Source organism: Mauremys mutica, chromosome 4 (assembly GCF_020497125.1).
Source record: "Mauremys mutica isolate MM-2020 ecotype Southern chromosome 4, ASM2049712v1, whole genome shotgun sequence".
NCBI classification, from domain to species: domain Eukaryota; kingdom Metazoa; phylum Chordata; order Testudines; family Geoemydidae; genus Mauremys; species Mauremys mutica.
The window spans coordinates 22268594-22292011 of NC_059075.1; the positions used below are offsets into that span (position 1 = coordinate 22268594).

At 50.8% G+C, this 23418-nt stretch overlaps 1 long non-coding RNA gene across 1 annotated transcript in view; it reads left to right on the forward strand.

The window, feature by feature from the left end:
* Positions 1-1857: 1857 nt before the first annotated feature.
* Positions 1858-23418, forward strand: part of LOC123369414 — a 28413-nt gene continuing 6852 nt past the window's right edge. Inside the window, exons 1-4 of the long non-coding RNA XR_006579044.1 lie at positions 1858-1993; positions 21064-21121; positions 21662-21815; positions 22653-23229. This is a non-coding gene — a long non-coding RNA (uncharacterized LOC123369414). The remainder of the gene's footprint in view (positions 1994-21063; positions 21122-21661; positions 21816-22652; positions 23230-23418) is intronic.

Consider the following 23418-nt stretch of genomic DNA (forward strand, 5'->3'; position numbering starts at 1 on the left):
TTTGCAGCGCTGCAGAGGGTGTGTTTTCACACCCTGCTGCAGCGCTGCAAATTTGTAAGTGTAGCCAAGCCCTGAGACCAGGGGTGAAAGTAAGTCCAGTGACTTACCAGTACACTGGGGCCCTCTCTGGCCCCCAGAAGGAGCAGGGCCTAGGGCAGAAGGGGTGTGGCTGACTGAGTCAGAGCCAGCCCCAGCCCACACTGTAAGGTAAGTGCTCCCCCCACCGGGGTAGGAGCAGCAGCCCGGGGCTCTGGGGGCTACTTAAAGGGTCCACAGCTCTCCTGCTTCTACCACCCTGGCCCTTTAAATAGCCTTGGGAGCCCTGAGGAAGCAGCAGGGCTCCTGCTGGTATTTAAAGGACTGGGGCAGCAGATACAGCTGGAGCTCCGGGCCCTTTAAATAGCCCCTGGAGCCCCCTGCTACCCCTGGGTTCCGGGGGCTATTTAAAAAGCCCGGGGCTCCCCTGCTTCTACAGCCCTGGCCCTGTAAATAGCCGCCGGAGCCCTGGAGTAGTGGCGGCGGGGCTCCAGTGGCTATTTAAAGGGCCGGGGCAGTAGAAACTGCCGGAGCCCTGGACTTTTTAAATAGCCCCTAGAGCCCCGCAGCCCTACCCCAGGGCTCCAGCAGTGGGGCTCAGGTGGCAATTTAAAGGGCCTGGGACAGGATGGTCCTGTGGGCCGGATGTGGCCCATGGACTGGAGTTTGCCCACTCACCAGCCCCTTTAATAACCAGTTCTACACCGGCTTCTAAATTTAACAACTGGTTCTTGGAACTGGCTCCAGCTCACCACTGGCAGACCTCCAACCTGTCCTGAGAATGATCTTGTCTTTCCAACTCAGACTGACAACTGAACTTCTCAGGAGAATAGTCAACACCCTGGAAATTCTGGTTGAAGTGCTGCAAGACTAGTCTCACAACTTCTCAACATTCTGCACTTACAGGTCGCTGGTGAAATGGCAATGCCAGTAAATGAAAGCTAGTTGGAACCAGCCAAGGACCTTTGGCAACCCCCTGCCTCCAAGGCACCCACCTCTAAGAAGCAGCCAGTCACTATCAAGTCCCCTCCAAGGGCTCTGAATATTTCTACAACCATCTGCCACCAGACTCTTTAGAGAGACAAAGTGTATGAGGTAATATCTGTTATTGGACCAACTTTTGTTGCTGAGAGAGAGACAAGCTTTTGAGCCACACAGAGCTCTTCTTCAGGTCTGAGAAAGGAACTCAGAGCATCACAGCAAAATGCAAGGTGGAACAGGTGGTTTGCATAAGCCATCTGTTAAATGGTTAAAGGGGGGGGGGAAAAGGAGGAAAGAATACATTTAACAGAACCTACTTCAATCCCTATAGTGCATTGGCCCTTCACACTTCTTTTACCACAGCATTACTCACAGCATCCAAGCTCATTTCAATCCTAAAATGCTTTGAAGAACTACAGACAAAAAGTTGACAATTGTTAATAATTTAAGAAAACAAGTAAAAATTACACCACCGAGGTGAGGAAGGTAGAAATGGGTTTCTTGAGGATGAGAAATGTCACAACATAACAATAAAACATTCTCTAAGACATTAATAGTGGTGATAAAATATCTTTATAATAATTTATTTTTTTCTATCTGAAGCCTGTATGAAAGTTATATTAATTCAAGAGACTTAATCTCACTAATTTTTGCCCAACAATTAAACAGAGAATTTTAATCTTTGAATATCCTGTATGTAGGTTTAATTAGATCACTGATACTGCTTAAGGTTTTTTGTAGTTCAATATATAAAAACCCTTCTTCCCTTCATACTCAAGATATCCTATTTGTACAAAGTGATGTCACAGTATCATCTGTAACATCACATTCTGTTGCCACAGTAACAAAGCTGACATCAAAACAGATGACTTTGGCTTTTGATGACTAAGAAGATAGTTTGTACAGCAAAAAGATCCTGTGTGAATATGCATTAATTAGCAGTTTTGGAAACTAGGATGGAAATAATGATTGAAAGGTAGGATTATGCATGCAAACATTTCCTTCTTGGTGATAATCAAATGTTTAAAACAAAGGTATTTGAATGCTTGATTTGTTTCAGACAGTTTCTTAGATAATTTCTCCAAATTCTCTCATTGGCTGAAGTGGTCATTTACTAAAATTGGATGAAGCATATTCACAAGGCTTAGTATAACACAGAAGCTGAAACTATGTTTTAACTTATAAAAAACAGTAAGCTAAAGAAGCCAGATAAAATGCCATCAGAACAAAGACTCAGAGCATCTGTGAATTGTCATGACATAGCTCTTGTCAAACATTATGCCTGCTTTGCTAATTGCCTTCTGAAACGAGGGAGGAGGGGTGAGGGGAAGGGGCTGGGGGAGAGAGAAGGAACCATGGATTGGAGCAGGCTGGCAGGGAGAGAAACTGTACCAATAAAGCAGGAGCTCTTTGAGGCCATTGTAGATAGGATACAAGTTTCGGGTATCAGGTGGGGCTGGGTGATAATGGTGCTGGTACCACAGGTTTGGGGCGGGCAGCTATGGATGGTGCTGGGATGCAGTGTCTGCAATTGGGATGTAACAGCCCCACCTCTGGGGATGTAGTAAGTAGTGAGCTCTCCTGGGCATCAGTTGCATGGGGTGTTTTAGGCTCAGGAAGAGAGAAGCGGCACAGGTAAAAGGAGAGGGAGGTGATAGTGTCATCTCATTTCTGGAGAATAAAAGGGTGTGAGATTTAAGGATGTTCTCTGCTTTTTAGCTGTGGAAATCAAACCTTTTAAACACTTCATTAATAAAAGGCTTAAAGTAAGTGGAAGATGAACATGTTAGGCTGGTATTAAAGGAATTACAGTGTTTGGATATTTAATTTGTTAGGAGGGTTTCTTTAACAAAGCTCCTTTCCCCGCTCCTGTGTATTATACTCTTGTGATCTAATGGAGTCCACTAAAAATCCAGACTTTGTAGCAAGACTAACACATAAATGCATGGTAAAATCTTTTAAAATTGACTCCCTCTCTCTCGCTCTAGTGAAAAATACTCCTAAAATTTATCCTCTAGTGTGTTGAGATTTAAAACTCACACAATGAATTGGAAAATGCTGAAGACATCTATTTCTAGTTTTCTTTACTGGTGAACTGATGACATAAGCCTTCACCTCCATGAAAGTTGATTCAGATGTGAAGCATGAGAAGAGGGGAAGAAACCAGCTATGTTCCATTGGAATAGTTAAAATGTTGAGCAGAAGGTGGTGTCCCATGAGTGCGGATTAAAACCGTCACAGGAGCTGAACCTAGACTATGGAATTTACTCCTGCAAGAGATAAGAATTACCACAGAGCACCACTTTCAGAATTAGATTCCAAACTATTTTCTTGAACTTCACTTTCCCTTCTTAAGTTCTTCCCAGACACATAAGAAAGGCCATGCTGGGTCATAACAATGATCCATCTAGCCCAATATCCTGTCTCTGACAGTGGCCAGTGCCAGATGCTTCAGAGGGAATGAATAGAACAGGGCAAATTCAAGTGACCCATCCCGGCACCCAATCCCAGCTTCTGGCAGTTGGAGGTTTAGGGACACCCGAAACATGAGGTTGCATCTCTAACTAGCTTGACTAGTAGCCATTGATATTCCTACCCTCCATGAATTTACCTAATTCTTTTTTGAACCCAACTAGAATTTTGGCCTTCACAACAGCTCCTTGCAACAAGTTCTACAGGTTGACTGTGCATTATGTGAAGAAGTACTTCCTTTTGTTTGTTTTAAACCTGATGTCTATTAATTTAATTGGATGACCCCTACTTCTTGTGTTACACAAAGGGGTAAATAACACTTTCTCCACACCATTCGTGATTTTATAGATCTCTATCATAGTCCCACTTAGTTGTCTCTTTTCTAAGATAAACAGCCCCAGTCTTTTTAATCTCTCCTCATATAGAATCTCTTCCATACCCCTAATAATTTTTGTTGCCCTCCTCTGCACCTTTTCCAATTCTAATATATCTTTTTTGAGGTGACCAGAACTGCACACAGTATTCTAGGTGTGGGCATACTATGGATTTAGAGAGTGGCATTATATTTTCCATCTTAAAGGAGCACTCCACTGTTCCAACTGGCCGTCACGGGCGGTAAGAAGGAACTGAGGAGCGGACGGGCCGGCTGGGGTATATATCCAGCGCCATAGCGGCGCCACTCCATGGGGCGCCCAGCCGGCCCGCCAGAGTTGCTAGGGTAAAAATATTCCAAAGAGCCATGCACGCGCGGCGCGCACACCTACATGGAATGGATAGGAGCAACACATCTCGAAGAACAACAGTTACTACGGTGAGTAACTGTCTTTTCCATCTTATGGATCCTTTTTCTAATGATTCCTAATATTCTGTTAGCTTTTTTGACTGCTGCTGCATATTGAGTGGGTATTTTCAGAGAACTATCCACAATGACTCCAAGGTCTCTTTCTTGAGTGGTAACAGCTAATTTAGACCCCATTGTTTTGTATGTAAAGTTAGGATTATGTTTTCTCATGTGCATTATTTTGCATTTATCTGAATTGAAGCTGATCTGCAATTTTGTTGCTCAGCCACCCAGTTTAGTGACATCCTTTTGTAACTCTTCACAGTCAGCTTTGGACTTTTATCTTGAGTAATTTTGTATCGTCTGCCAATTTTACAACCTCACTGTTCTTCTTCGAGTGATTGCTCCTATGCATTCCATGTAGGTGTGCGCGCCGTGCGTGCACGGCTTCTCCGGAACATTTTTACCCTAGCAACTCCGGCGGGCCGGCTGGCGCCCCCTGGAGTGGCGCCGCCATGGCGCCGGTTATATACCCCAGCCGGCCCGTCCGCTCCTCAGTTCCTTCTTCCCGCCCGTGACGGCCAGTAGGAACAGTGGAGTGCTCCCTTACCTCCACAGCCCTAGCGTATCTCCATAGTTTAGTGTATATAGTTGTTAGTAATTAGTTAAGTTTATTGTTATAGTTGTATATATAGTTGTATAGTATAGTTTGTTAGGGAATTAGAGGGGTTAGCCCTCTTCTTCCGCCCCGGTGCGGGCTTATGCCCGGACCACCGGGATTCAAGCCCTGCGCGGCTTGCCAGCGGCCCATGCCGGTGAGTGACCCGCACGACTCCTGCCTCCGCTGCCTCGGGGAGTCGCACCGAACTGATAAGTGCCCGATTTGCGTGGCCTTCAAACCCCGTACGAGGAAGGAGCGGGACTGTCGCCTGAAGCAGCTGCTAATGGAGGCTTCACTCCAGCCTCCAGCGCCAACTCCACCGGCGCCGAAGCCTGCTTCGACGAGCAGCGCACCGGCAGCACCGAGCCGCTCCGGTGCCGAGGCCTCCCGACACCCGGCACCGAAGTCCCGGCACCGCTCCCTCTCCCCGGGGAAGAAGCAGAAGGTGCCGAAGACGGCTGCTGCAAAGCAGCAGCAGAGACCGTTAGCCCAGCCGCCTCCGACTAAAACGGTACAGGCTGAGGCAGTGCACAAGCGGTGCACCGGGCCGTCGACTCCGGCGCCGCAAGGGCCGTCGAGTCCGGCACCACCCAGCTCCCCGGTACCCACCAAGGAGGAGCTGAGGATCCCGTCCACGCCTGAGGCGTTTGCGACGGCGAGGGAGCTGATCGAGCTCACGGCAGCTCCGAGCATCCAGCCCCCGGCACCGCCGGTGCGGGCACTGAAGTCCGTCGGGAAGCCGATGATGATTCGGCCCCCTTCTCTGAGCGACCGTGGCGGTCCAGACTCTAGAATCCGGTCTCGATCCCGGTCCCACTCCAGGAGACGGTCCCCGACGCACCGGGCCCGTTCCATCAGGCGGTCCACGTCGAGACGCCGCTCCCCATCTCGGCGCCAGTCACAGTCCTGGCACCGCTCTCAATCGCGGTACCGGTCGCGCTCCCGGTCCCGGTCACCGAGTCACCGGCACCGCAGCAGGTCCGGTTCCAGGCATCGTTATCGGCACCGAGACTCGCGCAGCCACTCAAGGCGACGGCGCTCCCAATCCAGATCGAGCTCCCGGCGCCGTCGGTCGAGCTCCCGGCGCCGTCGGTCGAGCTCCCGGTCCTGCGCCACGCGCAGATCCCGCTCGCCGCTTCGGTCTCATGACGACCGGCACCGGCCTTCGGCACCGACAAGACACGCGACGCCGGCACCGGTCATTCGTTCGGGGCCCGCCACGGCTCCTCCCTGGCCTTCGCGTGAGCCCTCCGTTGCTTCCCCTGAGGGCAGTGCGGTGGACTTCAGAGCGGGGTCTCTTCCAAGGGACCACGGACCCCAGCAGTGGGGATTTTGGGTACCCTGGGCCGAGCACGAGCAGGGGCCTCCCCTTCCACCGAGGCAGCCAGGTTCGGCGCGGTCGGTGCCGGAGGCCACTATCAGCAGGCCTCCCCCATCTCCACCGGCACATACCACCTCCGTTCAAGGCCCACCGTTGGGGCAGGAGGTACTGATGGCTGATCGCCCAGGGGCGGAGCAGGCACCGGAAGAGGTGCTGCCAGGACACTCCTCGTCCTCCTCACCCGACGAGGCGGTGGCGGGGGCATCACCATCCGAGCCCCCGCCTATTGACCTGAAGGCGCATCAGGACCTTCTCCGCAGGGTAGCAAAGGCCATTAACCTACCCATCGAGGAAGTCCAGGAGGTCGATGACCCTGTCACCGACGTCGTGGGAGCAGAGGCTCCCATGCGGGTAGCGCTACCGTTTATCCGCACTATCCAGCGGAACAATGCTACCATTTGGCAGTCGCCTATCTCCGTCCCCCCCACGGCGCGAGGGGTGGAGAGAAAATATTCCGTCCCGCCCAAAGGGTACGAATACCTCTATGTGTACCCATCACCGGACTCCCTGGTTGTCCAGTCTGTGAACGACCGGGAACGACACGGGCAACCTGCCGCTGCGCCGAAATCCAAGGAGTCCCGGCGCATGGACCTCTTGGGGCGAAAAATTTATTCAGCGGGCGGCCTCCAGCTCCGCATCGCGAATCAAATGGCCCTCCTGTCCCGCTACACATTCAATATCTTGGGATGCCTGGCCACATTTGCAGAGCTGACCCCGCAGGACTCCCGCCGGGAATTCTCGGCGCTCCTGGACGAGGGCAAGACGGCCTCCCGGACCTTGATTCGAGCGGCAGTAGACTCGGCGGACTCGGGCGCCAGAACTATGGTGTCCGGGATAACCATGCGGCGCATTGCGTGGCTGCAGTCCTCCACCTTGCCGCCGGAGGTACAATACACGCTCCAGGACCTCCCCTTTGAGACGCAGGGTCTGTTCTCCGAAAAGACAGACGCGAGCATTCAGACCCTGAAGGACGGCCGAGTGGCGATCCGTACTTTGGGCATGCACACGCCGGCCACCCAGAGACGATCCTTCCGGCAGCAGCCCTACCGACCCGTCCCCCAGGCCAGGTCTCGACCATTTAATAACCGCAGAGCGGCCCCCTTCCGCCGCAGGCCGTCGGGGGGTCGACGTAACCAAACCCAGGGCTCGTTCAAGGCTCCTCAAGGCCCAAAGCCGGCCTTTTGATGGGACGCCCGAGGGCCGCCCACCACTCTCCCCCCAGGATCCATCCCTTTTGTTTTCAAGTCGCCTTTCCCGCTTCCTCCAGGCATGGTCTTCTGTAACATCGGACAGCTGGGTCCTCAGCACCGTCCAGTAAGGCTACCGCCTACAGTTTATTTCGCCCCCTCCCTCCCACCAACCTTCCCCGTCCCTCTTCAGGGACCCCTCTCACGAGCAAGCCCTCTTACAAGAGGTCCAGACTCTGTTGAGCGTGGGTGCTATCGAGGAGGTGCCTCCCAGCAGCCGGGGCAGGGGATTCTATTCCAGATACTTTCTCATCCCCAAGGCGAAAGGAGGCCTTCGTCCCATCTTGGACCTCCGGGAGCTCAACAGATACCTGTGCAAGCTCAAGTTTCGAATGGTGACCTTGGGAACCATTATCCCTTCCTTGGATCCGGGAGACTGGTTTGCCGCCCTCGACATGAAGGATGCATACTTTCATGTGGCAATTTACCCCCCCCCCCCACAGACGCTTCCTGCGCTTTGTGGTCAACGAAGCTCACTACCAGTTCGCGGTGCTTCCCTTCGGCCTCTCCACCGCGCCGAGGGTGTTCACCAAGTGCATGGTGGTCGTGGCCGCAGCCCTCCGCCGTCGTCGAATTCATGTGTACCCATATCTTGACGACTGGCTGATTCGCGGTCGCTCCCAAGAGCTGGTGGCAGCTCAGGTGACCGAGATACTGCATCTGTTCCAGTCTCTCGGCCTGCTTATCAACGCCGAGAAGTCCAGCTTACTGCCAGCCCAACGAGTGGAGTTCATAGGAGCGGTCCTCAACTCCACTTTGGCCAGAGCCTGCCTACCTCGTACTCGGCACGAGACGTTGGCCTCCCTTATACGGACGCTGCAGGCCTTTCCTACGACAACGGTGCGATCCTGCCTGCGCCTCCTGGGTCACATGGCAGCGTGCACGTTTGTGACTGCGCACGCAAGGCTGCGACTTCGCCCGTTCCAAATGTGTCTGGCATCGGTGTACCGCCCCCATCGCGACCCCTTAGACATGGTGACGGTAGCAACGCCAACCCTCCAGACGCTCACCTGGTGGCTGGATCCGGAGGTGGTCTGCGCAGGGGTTCCGTTCCGCCCTCCTCGCCCGTCGGTCACCCTGACCACAGATGCCTCGGCACTTGGATGGGGGGCTCACATAGGAGACCTGCACACCCAGGGTCTCTGGTCAGCCCAGGAGCTCTCCCTCCACATCAACGTCCGGGAGCTGAGAGCGATCCGCTTGGCATGTCTCGCCTTTCAGGCCCACCTCCAGAACCGCTGTGTAGCGGTGTACACAGACAACACCACGGCGATGTTCTATGTCAACAAGCAGGGCGGAGCCCGATCCTCCCCACTTTGCAAGGAGGCGATGCACCTATGGGATCTTTGCGTGACCCACTCGATTCGCCTCGAAGCGTTTTTTCTGCCAGGGGTGCAGAACACGTTGGCCGACCATCTGAGCAGGTCCTTTGCCTCCCACGAGTGGTCCCTTCGCCCAGATGTGGCTTACACCATCTTCCAGAGGTGGGGCTTTCCCCAGATAGACCTTTTTGCCTCCCGGGCAAACCAGAAATGCCACAGGTTCTGCTCCTACCAGGGTCAAGCTCCGGGCTCCCTCTCGGATGCGTTCCTCCTGCCATGGACGGATCCCCTCCTCTACGCGTTTCCCCCGTTTCCGCTCGTCCACCGAGTGTTACTCAAGCTTCGGAGGGACAGGGCCCGCATCATACTGGCCGAGACAGCACTGGTACACCCTGCTGCTCGAGCTGTCAGTTCGGGATCCCATTCCCCTCCCGTTATGGCAGGACCTCATCACTCAGGACCTCAGCAGGCTTTGTCACCCGAACCTGCAGTCGCTGCATCTTACAGCTTGGTTCCTGAGTGGTTGACCAATGCAGAGAGGAGTTGTTCATTGCCAGTGCAGCAAGTTCTGCTGGAAAGCAGGAAGCCTTCGACGCGCTCTACCTACCTCGCGAAGTGGAAACGCTTCGCGCTCTGGTGCGACCAACGAGATCTTAACCCATTCTCGGCCCCCATCCAGACCATCCTCGACTACCTCTGGTACCTGAAAGGTCAAGGTCTCGCGATCTCGTCCCTGAAGGTGCACCTGGCGGCTCTATCAGCCTTTCGGGCCGCTATAGCAGGTCGGTCCGTCTTCTCTCACCCCATGGTTGCCCGCTTCCTTAAAGGGCTAGACCGTCTATACCCGCCGGTACGTCATCCTACTCCAACTTGGGATCTGAACCTGGTTCTCGCTCAGATGATGAGACCACCCTTCGAGCCCCTGGCCACGTGCTCTCTTCTCCATCTCACCTGGAAGACGGCCTTCCTCGTGGCAATCACATCCGCCAGACGAGTCTCGGAACTCCGTGCCCTGATGGCAGGTCCCCCGTATACCGTCTTCCATGGGGACAAGGTGCAGCTTTGACCGCACCCGGCCTTCCTCCCCAAGGTGGTGTCGGCCTTCCATCTCAACCAAGAGATCTTCCTCCCGGTCTTCTTTCCGAAGCCGCACGCCTCTCCTCGCAAGCAGCAGCTCCACACCCTGGACGTCCGCAGGGCCCTCGCTTTTTACATCGACCGGACGAAGCCCTTCCGGCGTTCCACCCAGCTCTTTGTGGCGGTTGCCGACCGCATGAAAGGCGAGCCGGTCTCCTCGCAGCGGATTTCATCCTGGGTGACGTCATGCATACGAACATGCTACGAGCTTGCTCGCGTCCCCCCGTGCCGACTCACCGCACACTCGACGAGGGCGCACGCCTGGCCCATGTCCCCATCCAGGACATCTGTAGAGCGGCCACTTGGTCTTCGGTCCACACCTTCGCTTCCCACTACGCGTTGGTGCAGCAGTCTCGAGACGACGCAGCCTTCGGCTCCGCGGTCTTACACTCCGCCACGTCTCATTCCGACCCCACCGCCTAGGTAAGGCTTGGGAATCACCTACATGGAATGCATAGGAGCAATCACTCGAAGAAGAAAAGACGGTTACTCACCGTAGTAACTGGTGTTCTTCGAGATATGTTGCTCCTATCCATTCCAGACCCGCCCTCCTTCCCCACTGTCGGAATAGCCGGCAAGAAGGAACTGAGGAGCGGACGGGCCGGCTGGGGTATATAACCGGTGCCATGGCGGCGCCACTCCAGGGGGCGCCAGCCGGCCCGCCGGAGTTGCTAGGGTAAAAATGTTCCGGAGAAGCCGTGCACGCGTGGCGCGCACACCTACATGGAATGGATAGGAGCAACACATCTCGAAGAACACCAGTTACTACGGTGAGTAACCGTCTTTTCACCCCATTTTCCAGATCATTTATGACTATGTTGAACAGCACAGGTCCCAGTACAGATCCTTGGGGGGGACCCCACTGTTTACCTCTTTCCATTGTTAAAGCTGACCATTTATTCCTACCCTTTGTTTCCTATCTTTTAACCAGTCAGTGATCCATAAGAGGACCTTCACTCTTATCCCAGGACTGCTTAGTTTGCTTAAGAGCCTTTGGTGGGGGACCTTGTTAAAGGCTTTCTGAAACTCCAAGTACTCCATATTGACTGGATCACTTTTATCTATGTTTGTTGACACCCTCAAAGAATTCTAATAGATTGCTGAGGCATGATTTCCCTTTACAAAAGTTGTGTTGACTCTTCCCCAACATATCGTGTTCATCTAGGTGTCTGATAAGTCTGTTCTTTACTATAGTTTCAAGCAGTTTGCCTGGTACTGAAATTAGGTTTAGTGACTTGGATTAATTGCCAGGAGTGCCTCAGTAGCCATTTAAAAAAATCAGTATTACATTAGCTACTCTCCAGTCATTGGGTACAGAGGCTGATTTAAGCAATAGGTTACATACCATAGTTAGTAGTTCTTCTTCGAGTGATTGCTCATATCCATTCCAGTTAGGTGTGCGCGCGCCGCGTGCACGTTCGTTGGAAGATTTTTACCCTAGCAACCCCAATGGGTCGGCTGAGCGCCCCCTGGAGTGGCGCCATAACGGCACCGCATATATACCTCAGCCGACCCACCCACTCCTCAGTTCCTTCTTACCGCCCGTGTTGGTCGTTGGAACAGTGGAGTGCAGCTTGTCTGACCTCCGCTTCCCTAGCTTCCTCATAGTTCTTCTCTGTAAAAAATTGTATATAGTTGATATCTTAGCTTAGGTTTTCTTGTTTTGATAGTTTAATCAGTTTGTGTTAGATAGTTAGCGGGTTCGGGGATTAGCCCCACCTGCACCTGGGACCGGAGCGTATGCCCGGGTTTCAAGCCGTGCTCGGCCTGCCGCAGGCCTATGCCTACAGGAGATCCTCATAGCTCCTGCTTAAAGTGCTTAGGAGAGTCACACTTATCTACGAAGTGCTCAATTTGCAAGGCTTTCAAGCCTCGCACAAAGAGGGAAAGAGACATTAGGCTTAAACAGCTCCTAATGGAGGCGGCCTTAACCCCTCCGGCTGCGGCACTGCCCGCTGTCCCTCTGGACTCTCGCAGCGCCGCCACGGCGCCGAGCCACTCTGCTGTGCCACCGAAAATGCCATCGGCACCGAAACCTGCCCAGAGACGCGCTCTCTCGCCAAAGGCGAAGAAGGGGAAGGCCGCTGCCTCTTCGGCACCGCCTGCTCCGACGCTTCTGCCGGCACCGGCGACTCCGGCCCCTGAGAGGCCGTCGAGCCTGGCACCTGTGACCTCCCCAGCTCCGGCCGCGGTAGAGATGCCATTGCCATCGACTCCGGAGACCTTCGAGGCGGCGCGGGACCTCATTGCTTTCACAGACCCGGCTGTGCCACCGCCCTCGGCACCCCCGGTGCGGGCGCCCCGTTCCATGGGCAAGCCATCCATGCTCAAGCTGCCTGTCGGCACCGAGCCTGATCGGCACCGGTCCCGTTCCCGCTCTCACCAGCGCTCATGCTCTCGACGCCGCTCTCCATCTAGGCGCCGATCGCAACACCGCTCGCAGTCCCGGCACCGCTCCATTACGCGGCACCGGTCCGACTCGCGGCACCGGTCATACTCCCGCTCTCCGACTCGCCATTCCCGGCACCGCTCAACATCTCAGCACCGATATGGCCGCCGTTACTCGCAAAGCCGGTCCCGGCACCGAACATGGAGATCCCGGTCGACCTCCCGGCACCGGGCCGGTCGCAGGTCCCGGTCTCGCTCCCGTTCTCGCTATCGAGATGCTTCCTGGCACCGGTCGCCGCAAAGGCGGGAACTACGATCCGTCGGCACTTCGGCACAAGGGTTCTCCGCTTCACCCTGGCCCTCCCGACACGCCTCGGCCTCTTCACACGCCGACAGTTATTACGTCGACGAGCATGACCCTCAGGTCCCTTTGGGAGTTTTTCACCAGTCCCATCAAGCGGACCAGGACCCTCATCACTGGGGTTACTGGACCCCTTGGGCCTACCACCAAGCCCAAGGCGCTCCTCTGCCTACCATGCGCACCGTACCAAATGAGGCACGCGCCCCGGAGGCTACAATAACCCGCCCACCGGATGACACAGAGGTGCCATCGTGTGCGGAGGAAGGCAATCAGCCAGCCCAGGAACCCCTGGAGCAGGAGCCTTCCCAGGCCCCAGACGCTGACCGGGACACCATCCTGCCCGGGATTTCTTCCTCCTCCTCTTCTCCGGACGAGGCGGTGGCGGGGTCGTCGTCCGCAGGTCCCCCACCTATTGATTTACGGGCACACCAAGAGCTCCTTCGCAGGGTAGCACTGCGAATGGACCTACAGGTGGAGGAGGTATCGGAAGTGGACGATCCGATAGTAACCATCTTATCAGCGGACGCCCCTACCCGCATAGCCTTGCCCTTCATTAAGACTATCCAAGCTACTGCGGATACCCTATGGCAGACTCCGTCCTCTATTGCACCCACAGCGAAGGGCGTGGAGCACAAGTACATGGTCCCTTCCAAGGGATATGAATATTTGTATGTACACCCGACCCCCTCATCATTGGTGGTGCAGTCGGTCAACGATAAGGAGCGTCATGGCCAACAAGGCCCAGCTCCTAAGTCAAAGGACGCCAGGCGAATGGACTTGCTTGGTCGCAAGGTCTACTCTGCTGGTGCCCTGCAGATTCGAGTGGCTAATCAGCAAGCCTTGCTAAGCCGTTACGGGCATGACACTTGGGCTGAGGTAGAGAAATACAAAGAGCTCCTGCCTCAGGATTCCCGACAGGAGTTCGCGGCCTTTGTAGAGGAAGGTAAAAAGGTTGCACGCACCTCGTTGCAAGCCTCCTTGGACGCAGCTGACTCGGGGGCGCGTACTATAGCCTCGGGCGTTACCATGCGCCGGATCTCTTGGCTGCAGAGTTCAACGCTCCCACCTGAAGTACAGTACACCATTCAGGACCTTCCCTTTGATTCCAAGGCCCTCTTCTCCGAAAAGACGGACTCCCGACTTCAAAACCTCAAAGACAACAGGGTCATCATCCGTACTGTGGGGATGCATACCCCTGCTACCCAAAGGCGTCCGTTCCGCCCCCAGTTTAACCGGCCCTACTATATGCCTCGCTACAGGCAGGACTCTGGTCGGCGACGAGGTCGCGGTGGACGTAGGCGGCAGCCTGGCAACCAATCGTCCCAGGGCAGAACCCCCTCTAAACCGCCAGGGCCTAAGCCATCCTTTTGAAGATGCGCCCGGGGACGGCATACCAGAGCTCTCTTCAGCTCCCTCCCTGCCCTTTTCCAACCGCCTTTCCTATTTCCTCCTGGCGTGGGCCCGGCTGACCACCGATGCCTGGGTCCTACGCACCGTGGAACGTGGTTACCAACTGCAGTTCGTTTCACCCCCTCCTTCCCACCCTCCTTCCCGGTCCCTCTTCAGGGACCCCTCTCACGAGCAACTCCTCTTACAAGAGGTGCATTCGCTCCTAGCCATCGGAGCGGTCGAGAACGTTCCGGAGAGGGAGAGGGGCAAGGGGTTTTATTCCCGTTATTTTTTGATCCCCAAGTCCGAAGGGGGCCTCCGTCCCATCCTCGACCTGTGAGACCTCAACTCATACATGCTGAAGTTGAAGTTCCGCATGGTGTCCCTTGGGACCATTATCCCCACTCTGGAACAGGGAGACTGGTATGCCGCCCTCGATATGAAGGACGCTTATTTTCATATCGCCATCTTTCCACCGCACAGACGCTTCCTCCGATTTACAATCGCACACCTTCACTTCCAGTTTGTGGTCCTCCCCTTCGGCCTCTCTACGGCCCCAAGGGTATTCACGAAGTGCATGGCCGTTGTCGCCGCCCACCTCCGTCGGCGCGGCATCTGCGTTTTTCCATACCTGGATGACTGGCTCATCAAAGGGGACTCGCAGGACACAGTCCAGCGACAGGTCACAGTAATCAAAGACTTATTCACGCGCCTGGGCCTAGTTCTCAACATAGAGAAGTCCACCCTAGTACCAGCTCAGAGGTTGGACTTTATTGGCGCGACCCTGGACTCATCTCTAGCCAGAGCCTACCTTTCTCAGCTACGGTTCCAGGCCCTTACACAACTGGTCTGCGCCCTTCAGGCCTCTCGTATGGCCTCGGCCTGCGCTTGTCTCTGCCTCCTCGGTCACATGGCAGCTTGCACGCACGTAACTCCGTTCGCCAGGCTCTGCCTCCGCCCACTCCAGCTGTGGCTCCACTCCAGATACCGTCCGCACAAGGACCCTCTGGATACCCTACTCACCATTCCATCGGGTGTCCTTCAGTCCCTGGATTGGTGGTTGACCCCTTCCCACGTATGCGCGGGGGTCCCATTCCATGCTCCTCAACCGTCCCTTTCCCTGACGACGGATGCTTCGTCCCTCGGATGGGGAGCCCATCTCGGCGATCTTCGTACTCAAGGCCTTTGGTCGGTACAGGAATTGAATATGCACATAAACGTCAGGGAGCTACGTGCAGTCCGCCTGGCATGCCAGACGTTCCAACCTCGCCTTCGCGGCCGTTGTGTCTCAGTCTTAACGGACAACACAACGGCCATGTACTATATCAACAAGCAAGGCGGGGCCCGCTCTTCCCCCCTCTGCCACGAGGCGATGCTACTGTGGGAATTCTACATAACCCACTCGATACATCTAGTGGCGTCGTTCCTTCCCGGCGTGAAGAACACCATCGCGGATCGCCTGAGCAGGTCTTTTCTCTGCCACGAGTGGTCGCTGAGAGCAGACATCGCTCATGCCATTTTCCAACAGTGGGGGTTTCCCCATGTAGACCTCTTTGCATCCCGCTCGAACTGCAAATGCCAGGAGTTTTGCTCCTTTCAAGGCCTGTCACCGGGCTCTCTGTCAGACGTGTTTCTCCTTCCATGGACGTGTCATCTGTACTACGCCTTTCCCCCGTTCCCTCTCATACACAGAGTACTGCTGAAGCTCCGACAGGACAAGGCACGGCTCATCTTAATAGCGCCAGCGTGGCCCAGGCAACACTGGTTCACCACACTGCTCCGTCTGTCGGTAGCCAGCCCAATTCCTCTGCTGCTTCACCCGGATCTTATCACTCAAGATCACGGCACTCAGACCTGACGTCCCTCCACCTCACGGCGTGGCTCCTGAGTGGCTAGACCAGTCGGAAGTGCGCTGTTCTGCTCCCGTGCAACATGTTTTATTGAGCAGCAGAAAGCCTTCCACTCGATCTACCTACTTGGCCAAGTGGAAGCGTTTCGCTTGCTGGGCCGAAGCGCGAGACGCTATTCCGTCAGAGCTTCCGCTTCCAATGGTCCTTGACTACCTCTGGTCGCTGAAACAGCAAGGCCTGGCACTGTCCTCTATAAAAGTGCACTTAGCAGCTATCTCCGCTTTCCACCCCGGTGAGGGCGGGTATACACTGTTCTCTCACCCAATGTCTAGTCGTTTCAGGAAGGGCCTTGATCGTCTCTTCCCCCAGGTGTGCCACCCGATTCCCACCTGGGACCTTAACCTCGTCCTCAACAGGCTCATGTCCCCACCCTTTGAGCCACTGGCCACCTGTTCCTTGCTGTACCTCTCATGGAAAACGGTTTTTCTAGTGGCTATCACATCAGCCAGATGGGTCTCTGAGCTCAAGGCGCTCATGGTAGACCCACCATACACCGTGTTTCATAAGGACAAGGTGCAACTTCGTCCTCATCCGGCATTTCTCCCGAAGGTGGTGTCCGCATTCCACAATAACCAGGACATCTTCCTTCCAATTTTCTTTCCGAAACCTCACGCTTCTTCGAGAGAGCAACGACTTCATTCCCTTGACGTCCGCAGGGCGTTGGCTTTCTATGTTGATCGGACAAGGCCGTTCCGCAAATCCCCGCAACTGTTTGTGGCAATTGCTGACCGGATGCGAGGTCTTCCTGTCTCATCGCAGCGAATCTCCTCCTGGCTCACAGAGTGCATACGCACCTGTTATAAATTGGCTAATGTCCCTTTGGGCCATCTCACCGCCCACTCTACCAGGGCCCAGGCGTCCTCCGCTGCCTTTCTGGCACAAGTACCTATCCAAGAAATATGCCGAGCGGCGACCTGGTCGTCGATTCTTACTTTCGCCTCTCACTATGCTCTGGTCCAACAGTCGAGAGATGACGCAGCCTTTGGCTCGGCGGTCCTGCATTCCGCCACATCTCACTCCGACCCCACCGCCTAGGTAAGGCTTGGGAATCACCTATCTGGAATGGATATGAGCAATCACTCGAAGAAGAAAAAAACGGTTACTTACCTTTGTAACTGTTGTTCTTTGAGATGTGTTGCTCATATCCATTCCACACCCACCCCCCTTCCCCACTGTCGGAGTAGCCAGCAAGAAGGAACTGAGGAGTGGGTGGGTCGGCTGAGGTATATATGCGGTGCTGTTATGCCGCCACTCCAGGGGGCGCTCAGCCGACCCACTGGGGTTGCTAGGGTAAAAATCTTCCGACGAACGTGCACGCGGTGCGCGCACAACTAACTGGAATGGATATGAGCAACACATCTCGAAGAACAACAGTTACAAAGGTAAGTAACCGTTTTTTCATATCGGAGTTCCTTCAGAACTCTTGAGTGAACACCATCTTGTCCTGGCGATTTATTACTGTTTAATTTATCAATTTGTTCCTAAACCTCATTTACTGATACCTCAATTTGGGACAGTTCTTCAGATCTGTCACCTAAAACGAACAGCTCATGTGTAGGGATCTCCCCCATATCCTTTGCAATGAAGAACAATTCAAAGAATTAATTTGGTGTCTTTTACAATGGACTTGTAATCTTTGAGGGCTCCTTTAGCACCTGGATCATTCAGTAGCCTCATTGACTGTTTGGCCAGCTTTCTGCTTCTGATGTGCTTTTAAAAAAATGTTGCTATTTGTTTTAGTGTCCCTGATTAGTTGCTCTCCAAATGTTTTCTTGGCCTGCCTTATTATACATTTGCAGTTGACTTGCCAGAGTTTATGCTTCTATTTTTCTCACTAGCATTTGACTTCCCATTTTTAAAAGATGCCTTCTTGCTTCTGACTGCCCCATTTACTCTCTTTAGAGTAAAAGCATTTTTTTGTCCTCCTACATTTAGAATACATTTAGTTTGGGCCTCTGAGATTATGTTTTTAAATAGTTTTTAGGCAGTTTGCAGGCATTTCATCTTTGTGACTGTTCCATTTAATTTTTGTGTAGTTCCTCTTTTCAAAATGTTCCTATGGTAGGCAGGGCCAGCTGTAAATCAAATGGAATCCCAGATGAGGAGCGTCTTCCACCCCCTCACCCCCCATTTGCTAAACTTTTGAATACCTTATTTCTTATTGCATTTGTAGCCCATTTCACAACTTTGATGCATGATTTGACCCTGTTATATAAGACAATACATTTGGACACTAGGATCTGTACAGCTGCAAGCCTGGCGCCCATGAAGCCTGGTGCCCCAGGCAGTCGCCTGGGTCACCTGCCCCTAAATCCAGGCCTGGTGGTAGGTTTCTTCATCATTTTCCCCCTACAAGGACGTTAAATTTAATTACATTATGGTTGCTATTATTAAGCAGTTCACTTATATTCCTTTCTTGGATCAGAGCCTGCATTCCACTTAGGACTAAATCAAGAATTGCCTCTCCCCTTGTGGGTTCCAGGACAAGCTGCTCCAAGAAGCAGTCATTTAATGTGTCTAGAAATTTTATCTCTGCACTCCTTTCTTAGGTGACATATATCCAGTCAGTATGAGGATAGTTGAAATTCCCCATTATTATTGCATTTTCTGCCTTTGTAGTCTTTCTAATCTCCACGAGCATTTCACAATCATTGTCACCATCATTGTCAGGTGGTCAGTAGTCATTCCTGCTGCTAGACTCTTATTGTTCAAACATGAAATTTCTACTCAGAGAAATTCTGTGGTACAGTTTGATTCATTTAAAATTTTTATTTTATTTGATGCTGTGCTTCCTTTCACATATAGTACCACTCCCCAACCAGTGCAACCAACTGTGTAATTTCTACATATTTTGTACCCTGGTATTATCGCATGCCATTAGTTATCCTCATTCCACCAAGTTTCCATGATGCCTATTATGCCAATTGTCTCTTTTAATGCTAAGCACTCTAATTCACCCATGTTAGTATTTTGACTTCTAGCATTTGTATACAAGCATTTGTACATTTTGTCAATATTCAGTTGTTTGTCCTCATGTGTTATATTTAAATGGGACTCTTTTATATTTGACTGTTCCTTGCTAGCTCCTACTTGTATTTTACCAACTTCTTTCCTATTGTCTTTTCTAGGATATAGAGTTTTCCCTTTTAATAAATTAATCTCTAAGGGATGGCTCTGCCTGAACTGTGTGCTCTTCCATACCTGTTGGCTTTCCCCCAGGTCTTAGTTTAAAAAATCCTCTACAACCTTTTTAATGTTACATGCTAGCAGTCTAGTTCTGTTTTGGTTTAGGTGGAGCACATCCTTCCTGTATAATCTCCTCCTTTCCCAAAAGGTTCCTCAGTTCCTCCTCCGGACACCATCATCTTGTCCACACATTGAGACCCTGCAGTTCTGCCTGTCTTCCTGGCCCTCCACGTGGAACTGGAAACATTTTGGAAAATGCTACTATGGAGCTCCTGGACTTTAATCTCTTACCTAGTGGCCTAAGTTTGGCTTCCAAGATCTCTCTCCTACCTTTTCATATGTCACTGGTACCAATATGTACTATGACCACTGGCTGTTCCCCTGCATATATGTCTGTCTAGATATCGTATGAGATCTGCAGTCTCTGCACTTGGCAGGCAATTTACAATGCAGTTCTCCCAGTCATCACAAACCCAACTATTTATGTTCCTAATAATCAAATCCCCCATTACCGAGCTTTTCCTAGTAACTGGGATTCCCTTCCCAGCAGGAATATTTTCTCAATGTCAGAGTCTACCATGACATCATCTGGAAGGAGGGTCCCAACTATGGGATTGTGTCCCTGTGCTCCAGCTTGATGTTCTCCTTCCCTGAGACTTTCATACTCCTTAACTACACAGAGGCTAGCAGACTGGGAGGTGGGATTGCTCTATTGTGTCCCTGAAAGTCTCCTTTATATACCTCTCTGTTTCCCTTAGCTCCTCCAGTTCAGCCACTTTGGCCTCAAGAGCCTGTACTGTGTCTCTGAGGGCCATGAGTTGCTTGCACCAAACGCATGCATACACCACCTGCCCACAAGACATGTAATCATACATGCTGCATTCAGTGCACTACACTGGATAGCCCCCACTCTGCTGCTGGACTTCTGCTTGCATTATTTTTACTTTTGACAAAGACACACAATACGCCTCCTCCTGCACACAAAACACAAACAAAAAACAACTCCCAGACCTATAAATGAATCTAGCTGTTTCTTCTACATGTTATTTTGGGAAATACACAGCTATGTAATGCAGACCATAAAAGTGCCTACATATATATCATGTTCTCTAAAGTAACTAAGAGAGAGTGATATTTATAGCATTAACATGTATAATGGACCTAGAAAACTATAAAAAGCACTAGTGAGCTGTTGCACTGCTTATAGACAGAGATTTTCTTTTGGAAAATATTTTATATGCATTTACTATCGGGGCTGGCCAAGTCATAACTAAAATGCATTCTGGAATTAAAGACAGCTGTAAACAGCTTTTCAACATTCAATTGACTGCTAGCATTTGGGAGAGTAGGTATAAATGATTGGCTCAAGTAAAGTCTTACTCTCAAAACTGACAGCAATAGAAAGCAAAGAAGAAAAGTTGTATTTTGTAGCTAGGTGTTATCGCCTAAGTGGATGTGAGATGCTATTGAAACCTTTCTTTATGCATGACACCTAAAAATCTGGTCAGGGAAAGATGCAAGAAGTGTTAAAGAATGTTCAGTACAATAAGCATTCAGATATCATGGTGATGGGTACAATATCAATACTACATAAAAGTAAAACATGACTGTTGCTTTTTCGTTTGGCAAGACTCTCACAGAGCTTTTCAGCTCACTTAAACTGAATTGAGACATGTTCCTTTATATTGGCTTCGAATTGCATTTGGAGGTCTTTGATCGCCACATATAAATGTTTACAGAGATCTTGTGGCAAATACATAATTACAAATGTTCTTGTGCATATTTCTGATGGAAATACTTTCTTAAACCAGGGTTGGCCTAATACCGAAGGACCTGTAGAGAAAACAAGTGACATGAAACTTTAAGTAGGTTTGTACACTTCTGCTATTTGATTATTTAGCAGCCTTGTTTAAACAGTCTGATGTTAAAAAACAAAACAAAAACAATTGTTTGAACTTTCATCTAGAAGAGTCATATGGGGAATGGCTATCACATATATCCCCCTTCTCAACCCATACGATAAAGTTGTGATATACAGGGGTACTAACGAGAAACTGATCTTTTATATCTTGGCCCCTGTCATGTGATGTGGTTCAGGGTTACAAAAGGTGATACTTTTACCATATGGCAGGAATCTATTGTCTCCAACACTCTTATGTGTGTTATATGTTGATAGTGAATGTCAGTGTGTATTGCATTCTCTCAATGACCTTTCTCATTATTGTGGCATGGATAGTTTGGGAGAGACAATGCTAAGTTAGTTTGGTGGCAGCCAGACCAAACACAACTGTCATGCAAGGAGAGCTGTTGGCTGTTTGTTGAACTTATGATATGATATATTATTATAGATTATAAAACGGACTTGAGGTTTATATATATTTTTAAAATATTTACATTTTTTAAATTAAGTGTAAAAAAAAAAATCCCAGTGAAAAATCCTCCCCTCTGAACCATGGCTGATCAAATGTGGAACAGACATAACTGCATCAAAGAAGCATTCAGTGTCCTTAGCACCAACGGTGGCATGAAGATGAGACAGAGAAGCACACTACTTCGTCATAAGGTGCCCCAATTGTGCTTTATTGTTGGGAAAGAGAGATGGGTGTGGGTGGATTGGAGGGAGATGAGAATTTTTTGCAGTAGCCCTTCTCTGAACAGTACTAGTCATTCCTTGCACAAGATTCTCTTCCAAAACTAGCTGTTGTTCTGCCTGGCAAGATATTCAGAGGGCTAGCCATTTTCAAGCACTTTAGAGTATAAAAGAGCAAGTGTACATATATATTTCATGACATGATTTCCTCCAGCCCACCCTTTTTACTTGTCATTTATAAAAAACCTTAAACAGATTTCAAGTTCCTCACCAAGTTACTTTTCCATATTAGGAACATACTCTAAATATGTTGTATAACAGCTGTTTCAAACAAACAAAAAACAAAAGAAACCCTTCCTCTGTTACAGGAAAAGGTTTTCTTTCCAAGTATTTTAACTATCTGTTCTTCACTGCTTTTTTCTGTAGAGGGTTGTAGAGGACAGTTCACAGACTTGCTCGCTGTCAAGTAATTGCGAGTTATAGTTAAAATCATGTGATCAGAAGTCCAGCATTTGTGGTACTGAAACCACTATGGTGACAGTTCTTTCACACCAAAATGTCACTGGGCATATAATCATCTTTGCCAAAATACCTTACTTTATCCTTGGGTCTGCTTCTGCTGGTATTGATGGCAAACAGCAGAGATTTTAAGGGAAGCCTGCATTAATATTGTAACACTAGCTATTGTTCCAGTACTGACTGAAATAACTGATGTTTATTTACGAAAGAGCTTATCAGTTCTTTATATTTGCAGTGGAAGTGATAATACAGTATTTGTCTCATTTATTTAGAAATATTTTGTTGTTATAGTTTTTAGATCCTTATCGTGGTTATTCAGAAGACATGTCAACTCAGCCAGATTGTAGTTTGAAATTCATTAACAACATAAATTGTAGAAGAGTTAACCGCTGGCTGACACACAAAATACCAGAGGTGGTAGCTTTGGAAGACATCTTCCCTTCGGAAGACCAAAAGTTCCTCCATACATCTTCAAACTGGGTCTCCCCAGCAACAGAAACCCATGATGATGTTTCTATGGAAACAGTAATCGATTTTAAAATGCCAGGGGATACAATCAGTAAAGAGAAGAAGGATTTTCCAACAAGACTTGTAATGTCATTTGAACTACCTAGGAACTCTGAAGTAATTGCTGATGCAATGTGGCCGACACCTGATCATTCCTTACTTATGGATATTGATCCTTCAAAATCCAGGGGATTCCTAGAAAGCCCAGTCACAGCTGCTCTGCAACAACCCATGCTAACAGAGTGTGAGGGTGACGTTACCATGTGTGAGCAACCAATAATCAAGAGCAAACAAATATTTCCAATTCTAGAGTTTGTTGGTGAAAAATTAAGAGAAAAACTGCATGTTGACCTAAACTGAGGTATGAATAGGCTAATTATGATCTGGACTTGCCAAAATGTTCCCACTATTAAATATATACTATCGATAATGCAAAAAAGATGCTTCTAAACAACTTATTCTAGATGTCGTGTTAACCTGTGGGGCATTTGTACTTGGGTAGTAGTATTAAGGCTTTTGGTTAGGGCCTTGCAACCCTTGTGGGTAAGAC